Here is a 10,920-nt window from a genome sequence, read left to right on the forward strand (position 1 = left end):
GGAAGCCTGCTTGAGCAGCTCCCTCTTTCGCTACAGTCTGAACATAGTAATTGTGCAGGAATACAGTGCAACTAATCGCCCTCGCAGTTTGCACGAAAAAGTGGAAGAGAAAAGACACAAAGAAAACAGGAAAATGTACTTTCAGTCAAAAAGAACTTTGCATAATACACAGGGATCACAGCAAGGTTCTTTAAATCAGAAACAGAACAAAGCCCGTACAGCAGCTTGCGAAAAGTTCGTTGGAATTGAGAATGAAGCCGAGGAAAACAAACACCAATACAGCTCAGTTGAATGAAATAGTTGGCCAAAGCTACTGTTAATCACGTAATCTGTAGTCCATATTTTATGAGATGAATCTCTGGCGCCCAGCAGAACGGTTTTTACTGGCCATCGGATGTCACGCGGGCTAAACCCCTACAAAAAGTGCAGCCGTTTGCGTGAAGCAAGCTACATTGGCAAAGCTACCAGTTAACGCTGCCGAAACGAAGCATTTTTAAACATATCTTACTTTAGCTGGTTCGACTTGAGCAATAGATTTGAATCCTCTGGAGGGAAAGAAAATATTTACTTTATTAATTTGTTCCTTAAAAGCCCCGAGGCAGGACATAAGGGCGCGCTAGAGGGTAATGACAGAGCATAGGGAGATGAGTGCGGGAACAAAAATTGGACTAATTTTTATTCAACATAAACAAAAAATCAACAATACAAAAGCAGGCTTACAAAACAATTCGAAAGAGGGAAAATTGACATTTCAACACTCCCGTTCGGTAATAACAGGTCTAAGGTGTCCGGTATTACGTGGTCTCGAAGGCAGTGGTATCAGAATTTGCCAAAGCGTGCAATCAATCGCAAATAACAACACATTTGCATATAAATACCTTTGGTATAGAATATAAATTAAACATCGGAAGAATGTGACCAACAACCCCGTAGAAAAATATTATCGCTTAAGTTTGGAGATCTCAAAATATGATATCAATCAGAATTCATCAGGACCGGTTCCTTAAACAACTATTGGAGAACCCATCTATTTAAACACAAAATAAATGCCTAATCATGCCAACCCATTTTCGCGATTCGTTGTGACCAGGACTTCTTTGTCAGAAATAAGCTTCTCCGATCATTACCTGCAATTCTTGTTGCTACATTTGTCATGTAGGTGCTGCCAAGCTGTGTTTTGGTAGAGCTATTATTCCTGCGTGTTGTGCTGGTGCATATTCTGCTATAAACATTTACCAGCCCACTCTCTTGTTTCTTTTTTGAAGTTGGGACGTATTTAGAGTAAATAGTAATAACTTTTTCGCTTTAGGGAGTGCTCTAAACTGAAAAATCAAAATTAAGTTGTGTTAAAGTTAAAAGGCACTCATTTCATTGGCGAAAATCGGCTGCATAAACCTTGAAAAACAAGCATTCCTTCTCATGTTTCATTCTTGAGCTGCCTGCTGATGATTTCATCTTACAATGAAGGGACCAAGCATAACAGGTATCTCGTGGGACCAGTGTCTTGAACTCGAAGCGCTAACGTCAGGCGTAAGGCGTGGGTCAGAGGTGTCGGTCTCGTTAGGATATAAATATGAAAGAACTCGGCCGCGATTGAAAGCAAGCAAAGCATACGGCAATGTTTTTTTTTTCTTCGTGATGTTCCGAATAAAGTGAGAAATGAGCTGTGCAATCTGTAATCAGTTTATACGGAAGCTGCGTTTATAAAAAGTCGAAGAAAGATAACCAGATGCAACCTATGGAATGCAAACGTGCGGCCATTACATGCGGCGCGCAGATTTTTGCGAACTGAGCCACGACAGTAGCTGCCTAGCCTCCTTCTTAGTGAAATCTTGCTGCGTGTGGTCTACTCTTGACCGTACCCGTTATCACAACCCTCAACCGTAGCGGCGGGCGTAGACCGTTCTATCATACCGCAAAGGTAACGTAAAACCTTTGAACGGACTTTTTACGCAACATATGGCATCAAAACTGCCAAAACTGGAACTCTCCTTATTGTGTTTAGGATGCAAGGATGACACGAACGTACGGCACGGCTGGATTTGAAATAGCGTTTGGCACATGTACACTGCGAAGCACGCTATTTTAAAACGTAAATCCAATATTCTGATTTTTTACAGGCACTACGTTCTGCAGCGTGATGACACCTTTTCTGCAGTCATCGCAGCTTTGGCAGTGCTGCAAGGAACTACTGCGATGGAGTACAGGAGGCGAGTTTCTTGTGCGCTTTTAAGCGATAGCAGTACGAGGCCCCCGTTCAGTGCAGAAGGCGGCGTCAGCGTTGTGGCCAGAAATCCAGGTCACGCGTGTTGAAAACCCGCTCACACGTGGGTGTTTGGAATAAAAATAGTTGAAAAGAAGTACTACCAATTAAAGTCGGCCGATTTCTCGAATAGGGTAACTTTATAAAGTAATTGATTTTAAGGGAAATACATTCGATCTTATTAAATAGGGATTCGAACACCGACCCTTCATTATGTCGGAAGGCACGCTACTGCTTCCCATTGTGACCTAGTCCGGTAAAAAAAGGACGCTTCTGTTGCTTAGGTATAAGCAGGGGTATAGATATCGGGTGTCCCAGCTAACTTGAGTCAAGGGTTACAAAATAAATTATTAGAGACAGGCGAATGAAACTAGTTGCATATTGGAAACAGCCATCTTGCGCACCACAGGCAATTTTTTGCTTCACAATTACCTAATAGTTTAATGAAGTTTAGTTGTCTAAATTACTAAATATAAACTTTAGACAACAATTTGCATTTGAAGAGCTGTAGAGCACCTTCAGAAACCCCCATTACCTCATTTGCGAAAAGGAAATCCTCACGTGTGTCTTTTCTTCCCAGCTCCAAAGAGAACCCGCGAAATACAAAATAAACTACGCGACTAACGCACTTGCGCACCACGATCGTGCAGCTCTCAAGCGTGGTTTCAGCAAACGAAATCACCTGCAGCCTTGACTCGACGGTCCCACAGCAGCGGCAGGCCGGTATGTTGGCGGTGGTTTCTCGTCTGCGTCAGCCAGTGGTACACATGGCGGTGGGAGTTGCCGCCGCCAACACATCGGATTGCCGCTGGTACGGGACCGTCGAGTCAAGGCTACATGCGATTTTGTTTGCTCAAACCAGGCTTCAGAGCAGCACGATCGTGGTACGCAAGTGCGCTAGTCGCGTGATTGATTTTGTATTTCGCGGGCTTTCTTAGGAGCTGGCGAAAAGACACGCGAGGCTTTCCTTATCGGAAAATATGGAATGTGGTTTCTGAAGGCGCTCGACAACTCTTCAAATGCAATTTGTTGCGTAAAGTTAATATTCATTATTTTAGATAATTAAATTTATTCAAACTATTAATTGCGAAACAAAAATTCGCCTGCGCTGCGCGAGATGGCTGTCATCAATATGCAACAACTTTCACTCTCCCGTATGTATATATTGCCGCGAACATTTGCAATGTTTGTTCATTCTTCAAATCTGCCGCCACACGACTTTATCGCTTTGTTTGCGACGCAAGACGCGACTAGATTTATCTCGATTGATCGCAGCCAGGAAGAGCTGATTCTACGTTGTTCCGGAATGTTCTAGTAACTTGGCACGCTTTATCTCGAAAGTTCGCTAACAGCTTTAAATTGAGCACGGCCAACAGCGGGGCATTCTGTTCGACGACCGCCGAGCTCGCTTGACTCTTCGCCGCCGCTGAGTGATTCAGGCCATTTTTGACGCAAGTCAGCCCAATAAACAGTTTTCTTTAAGAAGGCCTTTTGTCCGTCTTCATCGTTCCTTCGACTGCCGTCACCACTACGTGATATCTGGTGGAGGTGCTGGATGGCCTTCCATGTTCCGGACGCCTCCTTGAAGTCGTGACGCCAGCCCTCAGCGCTTCGCACCCGAGGACGAGCCAGCAGCTCGGCGAGCCACCCGACGTCTCCACGGAGAGGAGCCTGAGTTCGGGACCCTGCCGGACCGCACCAGACAGCGAAAAGACGCTGCTACGAGCACCGCAACCTCGCAGAAGATATCGACACCGAGCATACTGCAGCAGCCGCGGGTGCCGCCAAATTTCAGTGAATCCCTAGGCGAAGACCCTGAAGAATGGTTGGACCCATTTGAGCGCGTGGCGTCATTCAACAAGTGCGATGATGCAGAAAAATTGGACACGTGTTTCTCTCATTGAATGGCCCTGCACGCACGTGGTACGAAAACTACGAGTCGTCCCTTACGACATGGAGCTATTCAAGAGAGAACTATTGAAGGTAATCACCAGTGTTATGAGGAAAGAAAGAGCCGAACGACTCCTCGAGTCCAGGATCAAGCTTCAGAAGGAGACCGTCCGCGGTTACGTCGAGGAGATGAAGCGCCTATTTCGCCGCGCCGACCCCGAGATGACCGAGGAAAAGAAAGTTCAGTTTTTAATGCGCGGCGTAAAAGAACAACTCTTTGGCAGCCTCGTCCGCCAGCCGCCAAAGAGTCGAGGAATTCATGCAAGAAGTCTGCACGATTGAGAAGACCCTCGACGTCCGAGCTCGGCAGTACAATCGTCCTTCCTCTGCCTATGCAATCCGTTCGGACACGACGGCCACTACCAGCGACAGCTCGCGGGAAGTTATCCGCGAAATCGTCCGATAGGAGCTACGCCGATTACTGCCATCCTCCCCACAGCCACAAGTAGCGACTCTGATGGATGTGGTACGGGAAGAAGTGCAACCGGCACTTGGCACCCCGACGGCCACAGAACCCCAGGCCAAGACCTGCGCCGCTGCAGTAATGACTCATCAGCCCCAACGACAACCCCTGCATCCTGTCCGACATGAAAAACTTGTTCCCGAACGCCACATCCCTGCCGACGCCCGCCAAGCCTACGTTCGACGCTCAAGCCCCAGGAAATGCGACGTCTGGAGGACTTCCGACAACCGTCCGTTGTGTTCCATTGCAGTGAGGCCAGCCATATTCTTCGTCACTGCCGGTACCGACGTATCGGTCTTCGAGGATTTGTCGTGAACGCCCCACGACCACGCTTCGGCCAACGTCGGCAGGTAGTCGACGAGTACCTGCGCCGAGAGGAGCACACGCCGAACTGCTTTTCGCGCTCGCCATCGCCGTCAGCCTCGCGCTTTGCGTTGCCACGCCGCAGCTACGCAGCCGTGGTACGAGGAAGGTCTCCCAGCCCCCGTAGGGGAAACTAATGACAGCAACCTCTGGAGGTAAGGTTGCTCACGAGCGAAACGCCGAAGATCCTCCACCGACCACGCCCCGTGAAGACGCTGCACCCGCGACGCCGCATGAAGAACCTACACTCGCTGCACCGTCGCCTCACCAAATGACATCCCCGACCACGACGCAAACTGCCTTCAAAACGACGCCGGACCCAGAAAATCTTCGACCGCATGCCCCACCCGCGACTCGCATTCGCGACAAAGCCGTGACCCGACGCCGAGAGCGACATGCAATGCAAGAACCAGGACCTCCGACTTAGAATTGACTATCGACGGCCGGAAAGGTACCGCTCTAGTCGACACAGGAGCCGATTACTCGGTGATGAATGGAACATTCGCTGCGCATCTGAGAAAAGTCGCAACGGCTTGGGACGGCCCACAAATTCGCACCGGGGGGGGGGGGGGGGCACCTCATTACGCCATCAGGACGATGCACAGCGCGAGTGACCGTCAAAGGACATATATATCCTGCGAACTTTGTTTTGCTACCGCAATGCTCCCGCGATGTGATCTTGAGTATGGATTTCCTTAATGAGCATCATGCGATCATCGACCTCCGATCCAAGCAGATCACACTTTCGACGGACAAAGCCATCGCTTCGATGAAAACTGGGGGAAATCCCGTTGTCCTGAGTGTCCTGGAGGAGGAAGTGAGTGTCCCACCCCGTTCAAGCGTTATCGTGACCATAGGCGCCACGAAAGGCATTAACGCTGAAGCCATCATCGAGGGGAACATGCAGTTGCTTCTAGACCTAGGAATTAGCATCGCAAGAGGCATCGCACATTTCCGCAATGGCTAGGCTAAAGTACTGGCGACTAACTTCAGCGAAGAACACCGGCACATTAACATAGGAACGACGATTGCTTTCTTCGACGAAATATTCGACGTACGAGACTCCTTCGCCCTGTCCGACCCCTCCGCAGAAGATTCGCCTGACCAAGAGAACTCGCCCACTTTAGACGTCAGCCCAGCCCTGCCCCGGAACAGACACGACCAGATCCGCAATCTGCATTGAAGCTACAGTGAGTATTTTTCGACATCGCCGAAGGTCCGACAAACGCCAATTGCCAAGCATCGCATTATAACGCACCAACACGTCCGACCTCTCCTTCAAAGCCCATACCGTGTGTCAGCGCGAGAACAACAAGCCATCCGGGACCAAGTCGAAGAAATGCATCGCGACGACGTCGTCCAGCCTTGAAACAGCCCATGGGCGGCACCGGTTGTTCTAGTGAGAAAGACGGCGCACTTCGGTTCTGCGTCGATTACCGCCGCTTGAACAACATAACGAAGAATGACGTCTACCCCCTCCTCCGCATAAACGACACACTGGACCACCTCTGCAACGCCAAATATTTCTCTTTGATGGACCTTAAGAGCGGCTACTGGCAAATTGAAGTCGACGAAAGGGATCGCGATAAAACAACATTCATCACTCCTGATGGGCTGTTTGAGTTCAAGGTGATGCCATTTGGTCTCTGTTCCGCACCAGCGACGTTTTAGCGAGTAATGAATACAGCGCTGGCCGGCCTGAAGTGGCAAATTTGTCTGGTGTACATAGATGACGTCGTTGTCTTCGCCTCGAACTTTGAAGAGCACCTCGAAAGACTTCAAACAGTACTAGACGCCATCAAGTCGTCTGGCCTAAACTTGAAAGCAGAGATGTGCAACTTTGCCTACGAAAAGCTACTGTTTCTAAACCACATCGTTAGCAAGGAGGATCCACAGAAAACAGCTGCAATTGAACAGTTTCCACCGCCGGCCGATAAGAAATCAGTGCCCAGATCTCTCGGACTGTGCGCATATTACCGACGATTTGTGAAAAACTTTTCGAGCATCGCTGAGCCCCTGACTCAACTGACGAAAGCAGACGTGCCGTTTAAATGGAAAGCGCCGCAAGCAGAAGCCTTCAAGGAATTTCAGCGTCGTTTACAGTCCCCACCGATCCTCGCCCATTTTGATGAAAACGCCGATACTGAACTTCATACCGACGCAAGCAGCGTGGACCTAGGTGCTGTTCTCGTTCAAAAAAGCGGCGGGCTGTTGAAATTTATCGCATTCGCTAGCCGTTCCCTTTTCAAGGCCGAGGCTAACTATTCGACAACTGAGAAGTATTGCCTTGCCATCATCAGGGCTACGTCAAAATTCCGCCCCTGCCTTTACGGACGACCGTTCAAGGTGGTTAGCGATCACCACGCGTTGTGCTGGCTCGCCAATTTGAAGGACCCCTCTGGCCGACTCGCTCGATGGAGTCTGCGTCTCCAGGAGTTTGACGGCACTGTTTTTTAAAAGTCCGGACGCAAGCACTCTGACGCCGATTGCCTGTCACGAGCCTCTGTAGATACACCGCCGCCGGACGACGATGAGGACGCCTTCCTGGGACCCATCAGCCCCAGCTCTTTTGCTCAGCAGCAACGCTCGGACCCCTGCCTAAAACGCCTCATTGAGTACCTAAAAGGCAAGGTTTCTTCACCCTCCTTCATTCAAGCGAGGACTGTCTTCCTTCTGTGTTCAGAATGAGGTCCTTGTGAAGAACTCTGCAGCGAGAAAAACAGCCTGCCTCCTTGTTGTACCGGCTGGTCTCCGTGAAGAAGTTCTACACAATTCACACGATGAGCCGACAGCTGGACATCTCGGGTTTACTCGCACCCTCCGGCGCATTCAAGAGAACTATTACTGGCCCCGACTGTCTGCCGATGTCGCACAGTATATGAAAACCTGCCGATATTGTCAGCGACGAAAGACCCCTCCCACACGACCAGCAGGATTTCTGAACCCCATTGAACCTCCCTCAAGACCCTTTCAGCACATCGGTAGGGACTTCCTTGGCCCTTTTCAAACGTCGACGTCTGGAAATAAGTGGATCATCATAGCGACCGACGACTTGACCCGCTACGCCGAGGCGAAAGCCCTACCGAACAGAACAGCAGCAGAAGTCGCCAAATTTTTCGTGGAGTGCATTCTTCTTCGTCACGGCGTCCCGATGTGCTCATCACGGACAGAGGAACATCGTTCACGGCGGAACTAACGCAAGCCATCCTGCGTTACAGCCAAACCAGCCACCGGAGGACAACTGCATACCATCCGCAGTCCAACGAACTGACCGAGCGCCTGAACAAAACCATCGCCGATATGCTCGCCATGTATGTCGATGCCGAACACAAAACCTGGGATGTCATTTTGCCTTACGTCGTCTTCGCCTATAACACCCCAGTGCAGGAGACCACCCATATGACGCCTTTTAGGCTCTTCGATGGCAGAGAGGCCACGACCACACTAGACGCCATGGTGCCCAACGTTATAGAAGAAGAGAACGTCGACGCTGCCGCATACCTTCAACGCGCAGAAGCTTGAAGGCTTGCCCGATTGCGGAACTAAGATCAGCAGCAGTCCGACGCCAGATGCTACAAACTACGAAGACGCAATGCGGAATACAAGCCAGTGGACCAAGTCTGGGTTTGGACGCCAATTCGCCGCCGTGAATTGAGTGAAAAGTCTTTGCGCCGCTATTTCGGCCCGTACAAGGTTCTTCGTCGGCTAGGTGAACTGGATTATGGAGTCATCCCTGACGCAGTGACTGCATTCCAGCGACGCCGCGTACGACCAGTTGTCCATGTAGTCAGTCTGAAGCCATATTATGCACGCTAAAGGACGCTGCATTTCCATACTCTATTTTCGCAAGATCCGTTTTATCTCTTACTAGTCGCACTATTTGTTTTAATGCATCGGGTCGATGCTTCTCTGAGAGGGGAGTAATCCGCGAACATTTGCCGTGTTTGTTCATTCTTCAAATCTGCCGCCACACAACTTTATCGCTTTGTTTGCGACGCAAGACGCGACTAGATTTATCTCGATTTTTCGCAGCCAGGCAGAGCTGATTCAACGTTGTTCCGTGATGTTCTAGTAAATTTGCACGCTTTATCTATAAAGTTCGTTATCAACTTTAAATTGCGCACGGCCTACAGCCGCGGGCATTCTGTTCGACGACCGACGAAGCTTGTCGCTTCGCCGCCGCCGAGTGAATCAGTTCCTTTTTGGCGCAAGTCAGCCCAATAAACAGTTTTCTTTTAGAATACCTTCTGTCCGTCTTCATCGCTCCTTCGCCCGCCGTCACCACTACGTGACAATATATATATATATATATATATATATATATATATATATATATATATATATATATATATATATATATATATATATATATATATATATATATATATATATATATATATATATATATAATAAATATATATATATATATACTATCTGTTGCCTACAAAGTATTTACTAAGGTAATCCCTAATAGACTCAGGGCAACGCTAGACTTTAATCAACCAAATGACCAGACAGGCTTTCGTAAAGGATATTCCACAATAGATCATATTCACACTATCAATAATGTGATAGAGAAATGCGTGGAATATAACCAACCTCTATATATAGCTTTCATTGATTACGAGAAAGCATTCGACTCAGTGGAAACCTCAACAGTCATACAGGCATTGCGTAATCAGGCGGTAGAAGAGTCTTATGTCAAAATACTGGAAGATATATATAGCGACTGCACAGCTACTATAATCCTCCATAAAGTCAGCAATAAAAGTCCAATAAGGAAGGGCGTCAGGCAAGGAGACACGATCTCGCCAATGCGGTTCACCGCATGTCTACAAGAGGTATTTCGAGGCCTGAATAGGGAACAGTTGGGAATAAGAATACATGAAGAATACCTAAATAATCTGCGATTTGCTGATGACATTGCCTTGCTAAGTCACTCAAGAGGTGAACTGCAAATCATGATCAATGAGTTAGACAGGCAGAGCAGATCGATGGGTCTAAAAATTAACATGCAGGAAACCAAGGTAATGTTCAACAGCCTAGCAAGGGATCAACAGTTCACAATTGGCAGCGAGAGCCTAGAAGTTGTGACGGAGTACGTGTACTTAGGGCAGGTAGTGACAGCTGATCCGGATCATGAGAGGGAGATAGGTAGAAGGAGAAGAATGGGGTGGAGCGCATATGGCAAATTCTCGCAGTTCATTAGTGACAGTTTTCCAATTTCTCTCAAGAGGAAAGTGTACAACCGCTTAATCTTACCGGTACTCATCTACGGGGCAGAAACGTGGAGGCTAACGAAAAGAGTTAAGCTTAAGTTAAGGACAACGCAGCGAGCGATGGAAAGAAAAATGATAGGTGTAACGTTAAGAGACCGGAAGCGGGCAGAGTGGGTGAGGGAACAAACACGGCTTAATGACATCCTAGTCGAAATCAAGAGAAAGAAATGGGCTTGGGCAGGGCATGTAATGCGAAGGCAAGATAACCGCTGGTCCTTAAAGGTAACGGAGTGGATTCCAAGAGAAAGTAAGCGTAGCAGGGGGCGGCAGAAGGTTAGGTGGGCGGATGAGATTAAGAAGTTTGCTGGCAAAGGGTGGATGCAGCTGGCAAAGGATAGGGTGAATTGGAGGGACATGGGAGAGGCCTTTGCCCTGCAGTGGGTGTAGTAATGCTGGTGATATATATATATATATATATATATATATATATATATATATATATATATATATATATATATATATATATATATATACATACTTATGAAGGGAGCCAACAGACACCGAAACCAAGGTGCATAGGGGAATGTTTATATTTTTTGTGTGTTTGCAGTGGGACAATAAAACTTAGATTAATCTATCGCTTAAATAAAAATAGTTACAAA

This window comes from Amblyomma americanum, chromosome 1 (genome assembly GCF_052857255.1).
Source record: "Amblyomma americanum isolate KBUSLIRL-KWMA chromosome 1, ASM5285725v1, whole genome shotgun sequence".
NCBI lineage: Eukaryota > Metazoa > Arthropoda > Arachnida > Ixodida > Ixodidae > Amblyomma > Amblyomma americanum.